The 21,283-nt window shown below is 38.9% G+C and overlaps 2 protein-coding genes across 5 annotated transcripts in view; one reads left to right on the top strand and one right to left on the bottom strand.

Moving 5' to 3' along the window:
• Positions 1-21,283, top strand: part of LOC124133022 — a 228,303-nt gene that overhangs the window by 143,321 nt on the left and 63,699 nt on the right. The window lies entirely within an intron of this gene.
• Positions 1-21,283, bottom strand: part of LOC124133041 (BTB/POZ domain-containing protein 17-like) — a 33,250-nt gene that overhangs the window by 10,095 nt on the left and 1,872 nt on the right. Inside the window, exon 1 of one of the 3 annotated variants that reach the window (XM_046497241.2) lies at positions 7,972-8,979. The exons of 1 other annotated variant lie outside the window; for it this stretch is intronic. The gene's annotated coding sequence lies outside the window, so the exon portion shown is untranslated. Of the gene's footprint in view, positions 1-1,502; positions 1,671-7,971; positions 8,980-21,283 lie in introns of those variants that run through there. One more of the 3 variants, XM_046497258.2, reaches the window with a different exon arrangement.

Below are 21,283 nucleotides of genomic sequence, written 5' to 3'. Positions count from 1 at the left end.
ATTGCTTATGGCGATCTGGTGTGGAAGATTCTTGACCTTTAACTTTGATCCTATTATCCTCCAGCTGTTAGGGTTTGACTCCGGGCTTAATGTAAGCACTGGAGAATAGTTAGGTTTGGGTGAATTGCATGTATTCTGCATCACAATACTCATCAAAGGCATCACAAATGGAAGGGAACATATCCACATTTCAGCCTGTCATATGTTTATGTTTGATAGCCTCAGAGAGTAAAAACTTGAAATGGTCCTCAGACGTGTGTGGGTATGAATAGAATGCACTGAAGTTGAACTTGTTAAGTCATATCAAGTTTTTGTGCATGGCTATTAACAACTGGCAGACTGCATGAGGGTTGAGCTCTTTGACTCGCTTCAAACTATCAAATGTTTTGTACAATAGCATCAAAGCTAGACGAGGAGAAGATGGGGGTGATTTGTGGTTTAACTGGACAGTTCCTGGATACAAAAGGACAAAAGTTACACACTGATGTCTATTATTGACCCCTCCAATGTATGTTAATTAAATACATTACACCTAGATTTGGTGTCATTAAATTTGGATTTATTTGCACCTTGACACAAGATATCAATAGCAAACCAACCAGAAAGAGGAATGTTCCAAAATAGTTGCTATCTGTGTCATTTATTTTTCCCAAATTGCATTGCCTGCAGTCAAATTACCATCAAGCCAGAAAATAAGTACTTTTTGTGGGTTATCTTCCCAAATCTACCAAGTGAACTCATCTCCCCCCAGGCTACACCGACCTGATCTACTATCCTCTATGGTAGAGTTTCAAACGCAATTTCCGAACATTGGCCATTTTGTTTCCCCATTGAATACAGTAACTAGCAGCACCATGCTTGTAACCTGCAGCTATGTGGGTAATGGTGACACTTTCATTGCTTTGTCCTCCAGAATTACCATGAGTTATTGTTACTTTGTTACATATGTGATGTTAATTGTACATTTATCCTTGATGTAGTTGATGAACTGTATATTCCAACTATTACTTAAGCCTGTCAAGTGTGTTATTAAAATAAAGTACACAGAGACATTTATGCTGCTCAAAGAAGTTAAAGAACATCTGATTCTCTCATATTACTACAGGTAATCTGTTATGGCATATATATAGTAATATAAAAGAATGGAGTGTTCTTTGGAGAGTTTTTGAAAGTCAGTTCTAGGAATAATGTAATGTTATAAAATAAAAAAATGCGTTTCCTTGTTCAGTAACTTGTTGCAGTAATATTTTTCAGCTTGTGTTTTTTAAAGACAATGAACTGGTCAGTACTGTATGGAAGGTAAATAATACAGTTAAAAACACTATAAAACTTCCATGTCAAAAGAAAAAATCAAATAAAGTGCATAGTGGATTCACCTTACATTATATCAACAAAAATGTTTTGATCAAGGTATGTTTCCCCCCAGAACCTGTTGAACAGTCATCACATTGTAGATCATGCAGACAATTAATTCTCTACAGGATTGTTCCCTATCTACTTACAACCACCATCGCTACGTCTTTAGTCATCCATTATGAAATGTCCACCATGAACACATGCAATTCCCGAATACATCCACTGACTGAGCCGAGCTCCCTCCCTCCAGCACACAGCTCTGTGTATTGACATCCGCCTGGCCTGCACATCAGTCAAGCTCCAAGCCAGCAGGCTTGATGGCGACATCCTACTGCTAGCATGATAGTAGTTATTAGCGTGTGACAATACTCAGCTATAGTGTGTGTACATAGCTATCTGTGCTTGTCTCTTGTTTGAGTTACATGGTCTAATTACTGATAAAACTATGTACATTTCACTCAATCAGTCCCTACAAAGGATAATTATTGTTGTATATTTCATATTGACCATTATGATGACTAGTGGAGGCATCTATTTTTTTTCTGAATTTATTTTTTGAGTTTAAGGTTTTTGCTTGATCAAAACCTGAGCATGTTGTGTTAGTTTTGGTCTGTGGGGACGTATTGGAGCAGTTTCTTGATATTTGAAACTTGACATTTATTTAAGTATAAAACATCAATCTTTACACTTGTGTAAGCAGCAAGTAATTTCTTTGTCCATGCATTGATTTCAATTCTTTTTGGATAAAGTTTCAATTTCATGTTTTCTGATCTGAAAAGCTAATCTATTTAAATTTTATGGAGTTAAAAAAATTAACATGAATTTAAATTACTAACCTTTCAGAGGAAAATTGTAATTTGTTTTGTTCCTCTGAATTTTATGACCTGATTTTGAGAATAGAAACTAAACATTATGTTCTGTAATTTATGAACATATTGATTTATATGATTGATAACTTTAATGATAAATGAATCTCTTCATTAGGTTTGAATTTTGAATGATCTGTTATAGATTTTCAGAATTTCTCAAGCAGAGACCTTAAATCGCCGTCACATTAATCATTAAATTATTCGAAATCTAAATATTTTTCATTTGAGTCACATCCTCCACTGCAGTGACTCTTGTAGCTGTTTTGTTTGATATTATAAAATATGGATTGGACAGCTATCGGACATTCTTGCATAAGCTCAGTGGGGTTGTCAATGTAATCCGATCGGATCTGAAATGGCATTATATCCAGACCATGTAAAGTCCCCTACTTTACTCGAGAGTCCTGTAAGAGCATTCTGATGTTATATAATCCTGAATCATGTAACTGTCATTGGTAATAATGCATAACTGCTGGTGTCTTTGACAGTGGTAAAAAATATTTCCCCTCTCATCGATGGCATGTTTTTTGAGATGATGTGCTTGAAGATAATGCTGTCTGTGACTTGTCTTGTCTATTTCACCAATTAGCAATTGACAGCACCTGCTTCCTAGCTGCCTCAGAGGCAACCCATGAAACTACAGCCCCACATCTCAACATACACAGCAGCTGTAGCAGACAGGGAGCTTTTACTGTCTTTAAATATCTAGAATATCAGTTTGCTGCTCAATGCTGAGTGAAGTTGTGGCAATCGAACTGTTTTGTAGCAATGAAGGGTAGTTTTATGTTGGCGTTTGCTAGGATTGTTGAAGGTGTATGGAATAAATGGCACTATGCTATTAACTGTGCTTTACTTTTTTAAAGTTATTGAATACCTATTCAACCTAATAAATGCATCATCCTTGTCGGTGATCATCATCACAACTATGTGTGTAGATACTTTCTGATATAAAGAAATCATTCTTGTCGCCCAATACTTTTCCCAGAGCTGAAGGCTCAGCCACAGAAAATATGGCAATGCATATCATGTTGCCATCTGTGCCAACAACTTTTGAATCAACTTGTTCAAACTGTCTTTGGCATCATTTTCAGCGGATTTCAGTGTAAATATATATGGACTATTATTAGTTGGGCATGCAAGACATTTTACTGGACTAATGGCTGAAGTTGAATATAAAATGTCAATGCCAGAGAATAACCATCCTCGATTATTTGATGAAACTGAGTTCATTGGGCAAAACTGCAGTGGAAATCAGAGAAATGTCTGGTGTTGTACATTGTTCATCCTCAATCCACCCAATCAACTAAAGTAGTCAACCAGATGAAAACTATGCCAACTAGCTGACAATCCACCCAGTCAACTAAAGTAGTCAACCAGATGACAACCATGTTAACTAGCTGACAATCCACCCAATCAACTAAAGTAGTCAACCAGATGACAACCATGTTAACCAGCTGACAATCCACCCAGTCAACTAAAGTAGTCAACCAGATGACAACAATGTTAACTTGCTGACAATCCACCCAATCAACTAAAGTAGTCAACCAGATGACAACCATGTTAACTAGCTGACAATCCACCCAATCAACTAAAGTAGTCAACCAGATGACAATCATTTTAACCAGCTGACAATTCACCCAATCAGCTGACAATTCACCCAATCAGCTGACCATCTTCTTGAGCAGCTAACAGTTCTCCAAACCGACTGACAGTCCAGACATCCATCTGACAATACAGTCTTCATAGTGCCATCTCAGGTCGACAGGTTACAAACTTATATCTTATCCTGCCTGAACAAATCATCACAGATTCCAAGCATGTCCCAGTAATGTCTTGGTAATGGCTGTCTAATATCCAATATTGTCAGGTAATTGTGCGTCACTGACAGCTTCCTGACCACACAGTGGACGCTGATCTGATTTACTGACCAATTTCCTCAGCTGACCACTGCAGTGCCTCTGACCCCTTGAAAGGGTCCCCTGATCCTAGGCATCAGGTGGTCCTCCTCTCCCACAGCATCAGATGGACCATTCACCACCATAACTGCATTGCAGGTTTCACAGAAGGAGCCTGATTTCATTTCATTATTGAATTAGGCACTACTTATATCCTTAATATGTTTACTGATAGGTTCTTGGGTCATTGTGATAATGATTTATTCTACGTAAATAGTAAATAATTTAAAGAAGATTTGCAAAAGAGTTTTTGATGGTTTTATCCCAAAACATAATAGTTGATTCTTCGACCACAATGTTTGAGTCATAAAGAAAAGTTTGTGTTGATGCATTTCATTCTTTTGAATGCATAAATACCTGCATGCATTTGTATGAGCTGCACTCAATGTCAGTCCCCATAGCCTTTGTCTTTACCAGTTCATGAAAAAGACATTTTGTTTGCCGAAAGGGAAATCTATTACATTTTCAGTTTCGTAAAGTACTCAGTTTTTTAATTACAATCGGTCAATTTCGAAGGCAAATACAATAGGAACAGAGCCTGACAGTATGCAAATAGCCACAGGTCAAGCAGCGCAACCATCACAGATTTTGAAGGTCAGGAGCTATCTTGAGGCAAATTGACGCAACAATTGAATTTTCCGCCAACAGAGCATACTTGGGGAGGGAAAAAAGTCAATTGAGGAATAAGGAGACAGAACAGACTGAAATTGACTTTTAATAGTCGTCATCTGCCTGGGCTGCAGATCAGTTCCCCTTATAAACATGCACATGAAATCATCTTTAAAGAGATGATAGTAAACGCAAAACAAACATGAGACAACGATTGGCTCCCTTATCCAGGTTTTTTTTGTGACTGCCTGAAAAGAAAGAAATAGATTTTCTTGGTTCAATTAATTCCTGCTTTTATGGTTGTTTAATCGAGAAATTTATCACCAACATGCTAAGAATAGTTTAGTTTATATCAACCGGCTTTGTTATCTGTGGATAGGAAAATAGTATATCACGAAGTATGTTCCTTGTAGACTTGTTGTAATTGTTTATGGGAGGTTATTGACTAAGACTGATGTGCTGTCGGACCTGAACAAAAGAATGTTAGTTATGCTGGAAAAAAAATACCATGCTGTCTCGATGTAGATGTTATCAAACTATGAAGTTCAGTTGTGTATCCGCCTTGTGTTTGGCATAATTAGGGTGCTGGGTGCATTTGAAATTGGATCGTTGTGGACACTTTTGAAGCGGGAGTATGGGAAGTTGTAATAACTCTGATAACAGATGTATCTCAGGTTCTGTGTGAGGTGGCCAGAAAAACCAGTGGTCAATAGTGTGAGCACTGACTGATGATGCCATTGAGGCATGTTGACAGACCAACAGTCTGGTCAGGGTATATTGTTATTGAGAAAGACTTCTGGGACAAACCAAGCCAAATAATACCATGAGTTGCAAACTTTGTTCTACTAAAACTGCAACCTTTTCATTAAACTAACATATTGTTGCTGAAATTATATTTTAGACAATACAGGGCGGTCGGGTAGCCTAGTGGTTAAAGCATTGGCTCGTCACGAAGAAGACCCGGGTTCGATTCCTGACATTGGTTCAATGTCTGAAGCCCATTTCTGGTGTTCCCACCGTGATATTGCTGGAATATTGCTAAAAGCGCCGTAAAACCATACTCATTCACTCACTTAAACAATACATTTCTCATTTCTACATTTTTTTCTGTAATGCTGATTACATAAGTCTATAGCTAGTTAGACTTGTCTATTTTATAATCTAGATCCAGGTTTGATTAGTTGAAAGCACCTACTTTACAGTGATGGTAGTAAGAGGACTACCTTCTTATATATACTACTCAAAATAAGTTAAGGACCACCTGATTCTTTCATGTTAATATACATAGTCTGTCACACCATGCCTCAGTGGTCCATGACAGTTTACTATAGTAATTTGAAAGAATCGGGTGGCCCTTATCTTCTTTTGAGTAGTATATTAAAAGTTCTATTTATTTACAATAAAGTATTTATAAGAATATTGAGGTAGCTATGTATATTTTTATCACATCATCAACACATGATTTTATATATCTCTGGTAGATTTGACACGATTACCGTATTCGACGTAATAAGCGCCCCGCTCTAATAAGCGCCCACGGCGATATTTGCTAATATATTGGCTAGTAAACAATCCCAATCAGCACCCCTTCCGATTGATCAATGTACACAGGACGTATTTATTCGTGTGTAATACGCACTTGTGTGTTAATTATGGGCAATTAAATTCTTGAAAAATATATCTTTCGTATGTAAACACTTCAGGCTGTTGGCATAAACAACGAAATTTACAATCTTTCAACTCAAAATAATATTCTAATAAGCGCCCCCTATTTCTAATTTTGAGAGCGCCCTGGGCGCTTATTACGTTGACCACGGTAACAACATTTCAAGACGGTTTGTAGACACGAAGTGTGGGACTTACAATAACTCAATTTGTAAATGTAAGAAATTGACAGAGAGGCAGGATAAATCTCCCGTGAATTACTCCATGCTTATTTATGGACAGCAAGCTCCTACTGTTAGGCTTCAGGCTATTAGACAAGGTTCAAAATAGCCTGTGTTTATCAGTCCCGTTTTTCTGCTTGGTACGGGTTCCAGTTGTTTTGGTCCACCTTGGAAATCATTTGGCTACCATCATGACATGTTTATATAACCACTTCATCAGAAGGAAATTAACTGCAAGTAATGACATCGTGCAGTTTACATGAAACTTTGAATGAATGTAAACATGTCAACATGAGAGTTTAAATTAACATAAACATGTCAATATCTATTTAATAAAGAAAAACTCTGTCGGGCAAAGTGGTTTATATTTCTTCCCCATTTTGTACTGGTCACACAAAAATGTTGTTGGGCCCTACTCTCCCAGAAAATGTCCACTCTTCTGCAGGATTTAGTACCTTGTGGAGTTTTATGAACCCTGACTTCTGCAGGTGTTATAATGTCTCATGATGTATACTTTTATTTCTCACAACAAGATATAAATACATTTGACACACGTCCTGCGAATATTGTATAATAATTATGTTGAATCATATTATAAAATATTACATATGACTTTTTAGTTTCAATTAATATTGAAAAATTGTCCTTTCAGTTTTCTAAATTTGTCTTCGAAATAGCCTATGAACACTACTTAGATAAATTCTCATTAATCATGCTGATTTGAAATTGGTATGATTATCACATGACAACTTGGTGTCAGAGTGGACACTAAGTATACATGCTTGACCACAGTTATGACCAGGCAACATGGAAACGCCATCTATTCACAATCTCGAATCAATGCCTGTCTCTTTTTATGTCAACCGTAAACCAAGCTGTGGAGAAATCCCGCTTCCCTGGTCTGACCATATCATTGTTGGCTACATTAAGGGAGCCCAACCATTAGTGGGTGATCTGACTGCCAACACCATACACTTGTGGGTGGCTTAGACAACAGTCTTACCCAAATAATTAGGTCGGAGAACACCCCATACACTTCTAAAGCCAGGAATTTCTATGTGTAAACACAGGATTTCCATAAGTGGAAAAGAATAGTCTCAGCAGGAGTATGTTAAGCTTGGGATGGCTTTTGCAGGTTTACACTTGAGGGGGAAAGGGTTAAAGAAAAGTAGGCTTCCGTGACACAGATTTGAATTTTGAAAATAGGGGGGTTATAGCATGGTTCCCTACACTGGTTTCAACAGTACTTGGACGGGTCGGATGGGTATGTTAGGTGCTACATCTAGGAGAACTTACCAGGAGTTTATCAGTCAAGCAGTGCTTGGAGTGCTGGTGTCACACTTGTTATCCAGTATATCCCAATAACGGCAGTTACACAGCTGCCACAAACGCTACTGTGCACCAAACGTAAGATCCGGAGGTATGATCCCAGAGTGTGCCAGTGTTACTGTTGTGGACTAACAAGCCAGGCAGCTTCCCACTCGTGCTGACGATTGCCTGTTATATCACTAGATGAGCAGGGCTTATACACAGCATGCCTGGCTCCACCTCCCACCAATGAACCACGCAGTCCCACTGACAGCCACTACACCTCTAGGTAGCTGCACATAGTAAACAGCACGCAGGACAATCAGTGCACTGGCTTCTCCCTTAGGCAGTAAGGAAAGGTCAGGGAGCTGGACCCTGTCAGGGATACCGACTGGTCTACATTCAACTAAGGCCTGAGTGACTCCCAACTCTTCCTCTCAAGCGAGTCTCTACTCATGCACTGCCAACTTTCCTCAGCTCGCCTGGCCTTTAGATCTCGGTGAGATAGCCCGTCAGCTTCCTGCCTTAGAGGGAGTCAACCACCCAGCACTTTAGAAGTTCCTACTTCTGTCGTCATTGTGTTTTGCCCCCATGAATAGAGAGTCAAGTCCCGTCTGATGAAATGCATGTGTACATAATGAATCGTAGTGCTCTTACAGCCCTACAGATTACGCGACTAGCCCCTTCAATGTTCCGCTTCAATCTGTGTCATACGGTGGCTCTTTTCATGCTTCGTGGCCATCGGCTTGTCACTAAGTACTGGCCCTATGCACCAGCATGGAGAAGAGATGGGAAGGATAGAGTTATGATAAATCACTGCTTCATACTTTCCTAGCGACTCAAGTTTGTTTGTTTCTGGTCTGAGAGTCCGGGCCTATTGTTAGCGTAAACAGACGTCGTAAGAAACAGTTTACGGAGACATATCTGCAGCAAGTGGAGAGACCACGATTAAATGCATGTGTACACATTGGCCTAACCTGCTCCAACAACCAGTAGCACAGCCGAGCGTTTACATTGAGCGACGCTGCTATTTTCACTGGTGTGGACACAGGAAAGACTCAGTAAACAAACTGTGGCCGTTTACAAATGGCTTTTAACATTTTTTTGGTGACGAGCTAAACCAAATGATTGAAAAAGTTAACTGAAGAGTCAAAGGATTTAGAGTGAAGTTTGTTTATTTTAGTTTAAATTTCAAAATTCCCCATTGGTCTTGTCTTTTGAGAATAAACTCTTATTTACTTTCCTTTTAAACACTTCTTAAAAGCAAATTAGCCAAGAAGTCCTCCCTTCAGTTTGTGTTTTTGAACTAAAATGTGAACATACAGTTTGTCAATCTTTGTCAAACTTTGTCTTCTTAGTATGTTACAAATCAAGATGATATGCAATTTTAGGGGGTTATTGAAGTATTAAATGCAGTATATTTTGCATTTATGGAGATATATTTTAAAAACTGTTGTGCACTCATAAATCAGTGCATAAATCAGTCAATTTTGCACAAACCCTCAATATTCTCAGAAAAGTAAAATGAACGTAAAGAAAACATGGCTATGAATTGATTCACTTTTCAAAGCCATGAATCTCTGGTAATTCTAATTCAACTAAGAGTAGCTAATTCTTCAATTGGACCCCAGTGGGGAGTCTGGATTAGAATAGGTGCCTAGCAACCTATGTTGGTCGTATGATCGCTTGGTTGCAAGTCATTGTGACCCTGATGGCATGGATCGTTGCTCACAATATCAATCACTGGTTTGCCTGGTCCACACTCAATATTTTACAAGCTGCTGTCAAATAGATGGAATATGCCGAGTGCGGCTTTAATCAACTAACAAACTGAAACTAGATGCACTGTACCTATAGATTGAAGAAGTTGGCTTGTGTGTAGCCACATAACCACCGAAGACAATCTAGTGCCAGAGTTACAGGAAGCTAAATAGATTTACTGCTGCCATCTTTCATCTTCAATAGTGAAGGTGAAGTCAGGGCACACTTAATGACAGACTTAGCATTAAACCTCCCACAGTTGCCAGGCTTCATTAGATTCCATCATAGTTGATTTCAAATGATGGTCGCTCAGTGCAGGGAGAAAAAGTGTGCTCCAGGCTGATAGTATGACTGTAGGTGGACCTTGTATATGTGTGTTTGTAGTCCTTGGATTTAACCCCTGGCCTGGAGCCTCAGTCTAGTAAAATATCAGTTGGACTGGTCATATGTGTGCTCAGAGCTCAATGTTTCATGGGTGCTCAGAGCTCAGTGTTTCATATGTGTGCTCAGAGCTCAATGTTTCATATGTGTGCTCAGAGCTCAATGTTTCATATGTGTGCTCAGAGCTCAATGTTTCATATGTGTGCTCAGAGCTCAATGTTTCATGGGTGCTCAGAGCTCAATGTTTCATATGTGTGCTCAGAGCTCAATGTTTCATATGTGTGCTCAGAGCTCAATGTTTCATGGGTGCTCAGAGCTCAATGTTTCATATGTGTGCTCAGAGCTCAATGTTTCATATGTGTGCTCAGAGCTCAATGTTTCATATGTGTGCTCAGAGCTCATGGATGATGAGGGCAGTAGGATAGTGGGAATGTTAAAGCACTCATTTGCCAAAGGCAAGGGTTTGATTCCACGTATGATAACAATGATATTGATAGAATATCCCTTAAAGTCATTAAAAACAATACTCACATACCCAAGCATTTGCTTGCCACGCCATTTCTGACAGACATTTCTAGTGTCCCCCCGCAGACAATTTGCTGGAATAGTGTTAAAGGGGCATGAAACCCTAATTATTCATGCTCAAGAAAACACGGGCTGTAATAGTAATTGGCTGGTAATAAGTACTGGTATAATAAATTGAGATAGGTCTGTCATTATAAACACTTGTTTTATTGTGTTTTAAGTTTAAGCTATTTTGTATCTGTGGATGGATTATGGTTGATTTATGTATTGTGGGGTCGAACTTAAGAGGCGAACGTTTTGACTACAAATAAAGATGTGATATGTGGTTCTACTGTTCTTGTTCAAGAAGGATTTACCTGAAATATTTATTTATTTTTAGTCAAATTTCATGAATTACAGGATTCCCAAAGTACCATGTCAGTATTATTGCATGATTGCACCTTCTGTATTAATCCTGAAGTTTGTGAAGTCACATTTGAGGTAGTGTTCACTAATCATGTCGACAAAACTAGGGCACTGAAATAATTCTGCACATGTTATTTGTAGGAAGCGCAGCCCATGCTATTAACTTTGATTGATCATGTGACCCGTGGTGACCTCTGGCAGAGTGATATCCCAGGGTACCTGTTCTAGGCAGTTACAACAGTTAGGTACCTTGCATCTCGGGATGGAGGTAACGGGACATCAGTGAGATTGCCTTCTGGCAGATGAATCTGAATCAGTGGAAACCATATGGACTGGTGGTATGGTTTCTGGTAACTCCCTCATCATTTAACTGTCCATTACTCAGTGGATGCGCATGTTTCTTATGACATTGCCACAAGGTGGCGCTGTTGGCTGCTCCCTTTCTTCCTTGAGTCTATCCTGCTTGTCTTTCCAGAGTGGCTCCATGGGTGTTTTTCATGCTCTGATTTTCATGATTTTTACAATTTGTACAAATGGGGTTTTTTTTGGTAGGAATGTTTTATTGTTGGAAAGTTGTCAGTGTTGGATTGTTATTGTGAGAAGTTTGGCTCATCATGGTGATTGATGTATTTTGTGGTACTCTTTCTGGATAATGCAGCGTCTAAGGCGCGGCGATTCGCTATGCAGAGTTGCGTCCCTTGGGCACGCCAGAAACCTATGATTGTGGGTTTGAATCCTGGTTCTCCCCAATTATGTTTCTAGGTTTGTCAGCACCATACCGGTGCTCATGGGTTTCATCGAAGTGGTAAACATCTGAGACTGGCATCACTTGGGGCTTTCCTCCCACATCAAGCTGACACGCCGCGATATATAACTTGAATACTGTTAAAAGCGGCATAAAACCCAACTCACTCTCTCACTCACTCACTCTGGATAATACAAAATTTCACTACATGTCCTTCGGAAAATGTTACTTAGTTTTCCAGGAAGTTAATCTTTTGAAATTTATGGTATGATATTGTATAACTGATATTTAACTGATTAGTCAATTCGGTTAGGATTTTGATAAGGGTACTATGAAAGTTTGTCCTTGAAGCACACAGCATCGGCCCCAATGCTACAGATCAGCCTCATGTAGAATAATATTTCTGTATCATATCCGCGCAAGGCAACTAAACATGTGATCTCATTCCTTCGACATAACTAGCATATAATCAACACAACATTTCAACATGAGGACCTTGAGTGTGGAAGTCTGTGAAAAAGCAAGACACATCTGGCCATGTTCCCTCCTCCCCCATCCCCTGAAATGCTTATAACAGCAGCAGCAGCAGCAGCCAAGTATATAAAAACCTCGGCGCTGTGGTCTACCTACACCATCTACACCCAGGGATAATAAACACTATGCAAACATAAAACCTCTTGAGAGAGTTTCCGAGCCAAGACGAGAATACGATGATCTTGTTAGAGTGGCCTTAGGCCAAGTATTGCATCATTGGGTATTAGGTTCTGATGCAGAGTAAAACGCAACGCTTGGATGTTTATTGTGGCACTAAATGGCTTTAGATAAATAACGGATGGTTCAAATGATGTGGTTTTAAGTTGGAGGAAATGTGTGATCTGTTGAATGCAGTTGTGTTTGTTTGTTGAAGGATTTGTTTGGTTTCAGAGAAGGAAATGTGCATATGTAACATGCATGTGCAGTGTATAACTACAGTGTTGTTGCTCTGTTGTTACACATTTAAACAGAGCCATGATGACTTAAAGAGAATGAACACAATCATCATTTTCTATAATCATTGTTTTCTTTATTGAAAGGTTTGAGGGCTATGTATTCCATGGAATGGCTCAAGTACAAAGTTTGAAACATAGTTTAGTTGTTTCCTCATTTATTATTGTTATAAAATGATCTCAAGTATTGTTTCATTACTGAAATGTCAGACAAGTTTGAAGTATAAGAGTGGATCAGGCTTTCAAATTACCGTATTGAACGTAATAAGCGCCCAAATATATTAGCAAATATTGCCGTGGGCGCTTATTAGAGAATAAGTGCCCAGGGCGATATTTGCAAATATATTGGCTAGTGAACAATCCCAATAGCACCCCTTCCGATTGATCAATGTACACAAGACCTATTTATTGGTGTATAGTACGCACTCGTGTGTAATATGCACCCTTAATTATTGGCAATTAAATTCTGGAAAAATATATCTGTCGTATATAAACATTTCAGGCTGTCAGCATTAACCACAAAATTTATCTTTCAACTCTGTTTTTTTCACCAAAATAATATTCTAATAAGAGCCCCCTATTTCTAATTTTGAGAGCGCCCTGGGCGCTTATTACGGCGAATACGGTAGTGCATCATTCAGGAACTTGACTGATTGTCATCTGGTATGTCCTTAAGATTTGTTGGAAATTTTGGTAATGTAGAGAAATCATGTAAGTGTCCAAATAATATTGGTATACAGCAGATTCATTGTTCAGGCCTCCCAAAGAATTATGTGTGTTCCGGTTTCCTGAATGACCATAATCTGGAACCCATGACCCTGTACCATTGTCCTATTTCATCCATGGCATTTTGGCAATGCATCATGGCTTTTATCTCCATATCTGTTTTATCTATTTTATTTCACTGGTGTAAATTATAGATACCGTATTTGACGTAATAAGCGCCCCGCTCTAATAAGCGCCCACGGCGGTATTTGCTAATATATTGGCTAGTGAACAATCCCAATTAGCACCCCTTCCGACTGATCAATATTCACAAGACTTTTTTTATTCGCGTACATTACGCACTCGTGTGTTATATGCACCCTTAATTATCGGCAATTAAATTCTAGAGAAATATATCTGTCGTACATAAACATTTCAGGCTGTCAGCATAAACCACGAAATTTATCTTTCAAATCTGTTTTTTTTCACCAAAATAATATTCTAATAAGCGCCCCCTATTTCTAATTTTGAGAGCGCCATGGGCGCTTATTACGTCGAATACGGTAAGCCTTCATTTGAAAGCAGGCTATTACTGACATATTGTCACTTTTTTTAAAAGAAGGGAAGAAAACAAGGACTGAAATATGAAACACATATTTATTTTTTTATTTATTTTTATATTTGGGTTGTGGGGTGGGGGTAGGGGGTGGGGGAATTGTTAAGGATAGTAAAGAATTAGTTTGAGTAACAGTAAATCTTTAATTGTATGTCTCCTTTGGGCAGGATAGTCTTCAATATCCAGCTAATGTTGGTTGTAAGAGCCCACTCTTTCTGTACAAACCCAACTCCTCCCTTGTTCCACAGAGTGATCATAGTGCTAAGACGATTGTAACTGTGACCATTCTTTAACATAGTTTCATGACAATTGTAATATCGCTAAGATCCCTTTGTGGAACAGGGGCCCTGGCAGATGGTTTTGGTACCCATAATACCCTATGTATCCTTGCTCTTGTTCTGGACATCTGATTTGTCTAATCCAGATTTGATTTCATACAGGCAGTAGACTTGCACAATTCTCTAAGGCAATAATTATTAGTTTAAATCATAATTTCTAGATAATGTAAATATTAAGAACAAGTTGTCCCTGTAAGAGACTGGAGTACTGTCCACATATCGGGACTTGCCTTTAGGAGTATAGAATTACTACACATCCATGGACCTATCTTTCAGTACAGCCTTGGAGCAAGGCTATGGCAGGTGTGATAGAGCTGGAAACATTGAGACTATGTAAGTCTACATTCCCTGACGCCATCCTTATTCACTCACTGGGGGAGCAATCACTGCACTAATTTGTGACGTACTTTCCACTGTGAAAACTTCTACACATGTACAGTTAATCCATTTCAATCAGGGAAAGTTCCCATTTGAATAATGGTGTGTCAATTTAAATGTTGTAGAAAAGTTATCTCACCTGACAGGTACCAAATAATGTAATTTCTTCCTTGTTACCAGTAAGTCGTGTTAACTGGTATGTCATATTTTGGAAGTATTATTTACGTCATAAGAAATCAGACGACAAATCGGATTTGTAGGAATCTCATAACAGCTAAACTTTTAACAGAAATAGTAGTTAGGAGCGGTTCCTGTTTATCATTCCCCTGCTGTTTAGAATGTTCCAGAATTATTATAAACGCCTACATTCTCAGAAAATCAGCCAGAGTATGCCAAAGTTGATTGGTTTGGATGAAGACTCTGTTGGAGATGAAACTTGAATGAATGTAATCGCAAGACGACTTTGTTTATCTTGTTCCTGCTGTTACATTCTTTCCCAGGCCTGTTTATCGCTGTTTATCTGTTTATCAGGGAGCAGAGTCCTCACCATCCTAGTAATCAGATTTGTCCATCTTTATCATACTTGAAAAACTCACCGTATAAAGGAGTAGCCCTTAGTTTGCACATATTCCAGACCAGAAGTTAAAACGTAAGAGTTTTTAAAGTGTTTGTACAGGTTTTGATTTAATATAAACAATTTAATGGCTTTTGAATTAATTGCAGCTTTGACTTCAATGTTACAGGCACCTGTGTGTAGACATTACATAGGGGGAGGTTTGAAGAACAGAAAACTGCCCTGACAATTGGGAATTTGATATTAGTTGCACACGCCTATCGTTAGCAGCCATAGACAGAATTAACTGTGAGCATATGTCCCTCAACAAGACAGCCATTTGCAGAGAACAGTGCAGCTGGGGTGCCTCTCAATATTATTGCATCAAAATTTATTTATTTATCTATATTTTGTTGATGAAAACATTACAATTATAAGGTGTGTGTTTCTGCTTCTTTTCTGGGGTTAGTAGTTAATCAACGCAAGGTTTTCTTTGGGAGCTGCATTTTGAAGAAATAGGAATTTGGATTAATGGGTTTTGAAATTGCCCCCGAGAGACATGCGTTTTCAATTTTCGAGTTGTGCCGGCACTGAAACTATTGAGCAATAGATTACTGCCACCCTGGGTGTGTATATTAAGTGTGAAGACTGAAAATATCAACTGATGGCATAACATGGAAGTTGATGATGGTGGAGGAAAAGTTCAGGCGAAGTGTTGCCTTCCTCTTCCTCTCCCCTGTAGGTGGTTGATGAAGCAGGCAAAAGGTCTGCAGGAATATCAAGTGGTGGGATAAAACAGGAAAATTAATAAAGAAATGTGAAAGTTCAGTAATAACAAGCGCTGTAACATTTTACAAAGGTTTAAGTGTTAAGTCTTGTTCATGTCTTTTGGGGGGTTTCTGATATAGAAGTGGGTGGTGCAGTATTGTGTGATGTGGGTATGTCAGGTGGTACAGTATTGTGTGATATCGGTATGTCAGATGGTGCAGAACTGTGATATTGGTATGTCAGTTGGTACAGTATTGTGTGATATCGGTATGTCAGGTGGTACAGAACTGTGATATTGGTATGTCAGTTGGTACAGTATTGTGTGATATCGGTATGTCAGATGGTACAGAACTGTGATATTGGTATGTCAGTTGGTACAGTATTGTGTGATATCGGTATGTCAGATGGTGCAGAACTGTGATATTGGTATGTCAGTTGGTACAGTATTGTGTGATATCGGTATGTCAGTTGGTACTGTATTGTGTGATATCGGTATGTCAGATGGTGCAGTATTGTGTGATGTCGGTATGTCAGATGGTGCAGTATTGTGTGATGTCGGTATGTCAGATGGTGCAGAACTGTGATATTGGTATGTCAGTTGGTACAGTATTGTGTGATATCGATATGTCAGGTGGTACAGAACTGTGATATCATTATGTCAGTTGGTACAGTATTGTGTGATATTGGTATGTCAGATGGTGCAGAACTGTGATATTAGTATGTCAGTTAGTACAGTATTGTGTGATATCGGTATGTCAGTTGGTACTGTATTGTGTGATATTGGTATGTCAGTTGGTACAGTATTGTGTGATATCAGTATGTCAGTTGGTACAGTATTGTGTGATATCGGTATGTCAGTTGGTACTGTATTGTGTGATAATGGTATGTCAGATGGTGTAGTATTGTGTGATGTCGGTATGTCAGATGGTGCAGTATTGTGTGATGTCGGTATGTCAGATGGTGCAGAACTGTGATATTGGTATGTCAGTTGGTACAGTATTGTGTGATATCGGTATGTCAGGTGGTACAGAACTGTGATATTGGTATGTCAGTTGGTACAGTATTGTGTGATATTGGTATGTCAGGTGGTACTGTATTGTGTGATATCGGTATGTCAGTTGGTACAGTATTGTGTGATATCGGTATGTCTGGTGGTACAGAACTGTGATATCATTATGTCAGTTGGTACAGTATTGTGTGATATTGGTATGTCAGATGGTGCAGAACTGTGATATTAGTATGTCAGTTAGTACAGTATTGTGTGATATCGGTATGTCAGTTGGTACTGTATTGTGTGATATCGGTATGTCAGTTGGTACAGTATTGTGTGATATCAGTATGTCAGTTGGTACAGTATTGTGTGATATCGGTATGTCAGATGGTGCAGAACTGTGATATTGGTGTGTCAGTTGGTACAGTATTGTGTGATATTGGTATGTCAGTTGGTACAGTATTGTGTGATATTGGTATGTCAGTTGGTACAGTATTGTGTGATATCGGTATGTCAGATGGTGCAGAACTGTGATATTGGTGTGTCAGTTGGTACAGTATTGTGTGATATCGGTATGTCAGTTGGTACAGTATTGTGTGATATCAGTATGTCAGTTGGTACAGTATTGTGTGATATCGGTATGTCAGGTGGTTCAGTATTGTGTGATATCGGTATGTCAGTTGGTACAGTATTGTGTGATATTGGTATGTCAGTTGGTACAGTATTGTGTGATATCGGTATGTCAGGTGGTTCAGTATTGTGTGATATCGGTATGTCAGTTGGTACAGTATTGTGTGATATCGGTATGTCAGGTGGTACAGAATTGTGTGATATCGGTATGGATGGTTCAGTATTGTGTGATACCGGTATGGGTAATAATACAGTATAATTTTTCGTTATAATGGATTGATGCAAAGGTGTAGGAATACATCCATTTTGTTCAAATATTTTATGTATAGTATCTTTGATATATGGTTGAACAGATTAAGGATTTCAACTGACATGTACCACAATCATTTCAGTTGGCTATAAGTGCCATGCTATTTTTAAATTGATTGATGTATTTGATGGCTGTGTCTTCAAGTGATGTTAGATGCTGTGATCCTTAGATTATGTTCCACAAGCAATCAAGGCACTGCAACTGTCCAAACTCCTACACTTTAACATAGACTTACACTTCTTGTAGTGCTAGCATCAGTCTTTGGAAAAAATCCCAGCTCCTGCTACTTACATCCTTCAAAATGCAGATAAAAGCTGACAGACCATACTTCAATTTTCAAAAATTCAACCCAAGTGAAAATAAGAAGAAGACATTTTTCTCTGGGATTAAACTCAATATCTGTACATGTATGTGTTGGACCTGTGAAGATCCGGGTTAGAATAGGTCTTCAGCAACCTGCTTGGCGTAAAAGGCGACTATGCTTGTCGTAAGAGGCGACTAACGGGATCGGGTGGTCCAGCTTGCTGACTCGGTTGATGCATGTCATCGTATCCAAGTTGTGTGCATTGATGCTCATGATGTCAATGACTTCATTGTCTGGTCCAGACTCGATTATTAACAGACCGCCGTCATATAGCTGGAATGTAGCTGAGTGCAGCGTTAAACAACAACAACAACAACATGAATGTGTTGACGACGCGGACATGGAGTCTATAAATTCCAGATGTTAAGGTAGTTTTACTACTTGTTAATAATATAATCTACAGTGCATAATTCATACCATAACTGAAGGGACCATAGCCACCATACCTCTTTCAATCTCTGTTTTCTTGGAAGGAAACAGTCAGAAATAACAGTGTCTGTTGGAAGCCTGATTCTTCCTTAGGGCTGTTCCATTGAATCCTTTTGAATTTATTATGTAATTTTCTCTACAATTTCTTAAACCTCCCCTGAACTTGATATCAAAACAAAGAAATTACTAGTTTTACCTTCAGCCTATAAGCACTGTCTCTTGTGGTTGACTGGTTGAGAGGTATTGAGTGTGTCACAGATAGACCAATGATAGCAGGCTCTCCAGTGAGGAGCAGGACTTCAACCACCTGATACACCTCCCCATAGTTAACTGGCCACGCAAAGGTCCCCCACCCCCACCTCCTTCCCCATCCCCCACCCCCACCACCCCCCAACCCCCTCAACCCCATGATGCAAACCTGTGAGTGAGATTGATAGTTCTAAAGTCTACACATTAACTTGTTCAGGGTCACAGATCTTGTAAGCCATAGGCAGACATTTCAACACATAGAAGCTATTTTCACATCTGTCACCAGGGCCCTTCATATGGCTGCGTGTATCATGTCACCTTGGAGGATGGGTTTTGCCAATGGGATTGCATTTGTTTTACATGTGTATTTTCACACATTTTTTGTATGTCGGGTATAATTGTGATTTCATGTGATTTCACACATGTTGAGATATTTGAATATGTATGTGTCATGCTTGGGAGAATTTGATAACATTTGCTTAACATCATCGGATTGATGCTGTTTTAGTTCAATTTCTGTCTTTTTTGCTGGATCCTTACTGGTTAAGTGGGTTTGTGTTTTGTTCAAGTCAGGTTAGGGGGCACGGGTGGCCCAGTTGTCTGAGGCACAGCGATTCGCTGTGCAGAGTTGCGTCCCTTGGGCACGCCTGAAACCTATGATTGTGGGTTCGAATCCCAGTTTGCCCCGATTATGTTTCCAGGTTTGTCAGCACCATACCCGTGCTCGTGGGTTTCACCGAAGTGGTACGTCTGAGACCCGCATCACTTCGGGCTTTCCTCCCACATTAAGCTGACACGCCGTGATATAACTGGAATAATGTTAAAAGTGGTGTTAAACCCAACTCACTCACTCAAGTCAGGCTATGACTATTTGTAATGGTTTCCTAATCATGGATCAAGGGTTTATTTAAGGCAGAAAATTTAACGTAAATTGTTAAAGGTTGTGCCAGTTATAATAGTCATTATTATTATTTCACAAGAGATGATCTTGAGATTGTTCAAACATGGTTCAAAGTATGAAAACAAACAGAAAAAAGCTGTAAGAAATGTATATAAAGTTTATGTGCAGTGTACAAAAACCCTTGCTCTAGAAGTGTATTTAGCAGTACAACATGGCAACTTGATACACTGACAAGGAAGCGTACACTGGGGGAGGTAAATTCATGATTCCAGGATCCCATAAGAGATGTTTCTGCTAATGTAGAGAATGTGATATGACATGTTACAACACTGATACTGTATTCCAGGTTTAAAAAATATGGTAAATGAAAGTTCTGTTTGAAGATTGTTTTCCTTTAATTATAAGTTTTTTAGAATTTTAGAACATCTTAAGCCTGTCATCAAATATTTTGTATTTAAAATTTAAAAATTGGTAAATAAGAACATGATCATGACTTTTGTGTGTGTGTTTATATATATATATATATACACACACACACACACACACACACACACACACACACACACACACACACACACACACACACACACAAATGTCACAATATATATTTGGATTTTTTTATTCTTTTTGACAGACAGTATATTTTTGCAGTCACTGCTTCAAAATATTCAATAAAATGGAAGTGTAGCGGTCATAAATATCTGAGTCCCATGGTAGGATTCGAACCATGGACCTTCTGAACCGAGGTTGTCGGATGCCTTGCCTACCTAGCCCAGGAGGTGAACCCCGTCAGCAAGCTGACAAGGTAAGGATGTCATCTGTGGGATGACACCCACACTGCCACAAAAGGACAAGTCAGTTGTTTTTTCCCCCACAACACATTTCCTTCAGGTGTTCCGGCAAGTCCAGCAAACATGTTTTTTGTAATCAAAATATTCGCAGAGTCATAAATCCTACTTTATTCCCTATGATGTGTAAGGACACTCCTTTCACCGAGCGTCCGTCTACGAACTGCTGTTAGAAATTTAAGCAGGTGCTAATACTTCCAACGTGATTTATGTCCCTGATCTTTGTCTACACATGACACAGGGTATGTGTTGTGTTTTGAGAGTTAGTCACCATATTCACAGATCTCACTGTCATAGGCACCCTGGGTGTTCAGAAAATTGATAATGTGAGGTGCTTACTAAAACCAATGTCAGAGATAGGACAGAGAGAACAAATTTAGTTTGAATGCTTAATGCTTTGGTGAATTTTTTTTTGTT

Source organism: Haliotis rufescens, unplaced genomic scaffold, assembly GCF_023055435.1.
Source record: "Haliotis rufescens isolate VD_foot unplaced genomic scaffold, xgHalRufe1.0.p SCAF_20, whole genome shotgun sequence".
Lineage (NCBI taxonomy): Eukaryota > Metazoa > Mollusca > Gastropoda > Lepetellida > Haliotidae > Haliotis > Haliotis rufescens.
This window is presented reverse-complemented; position numbering and strand designations above follow the sequence as displayed.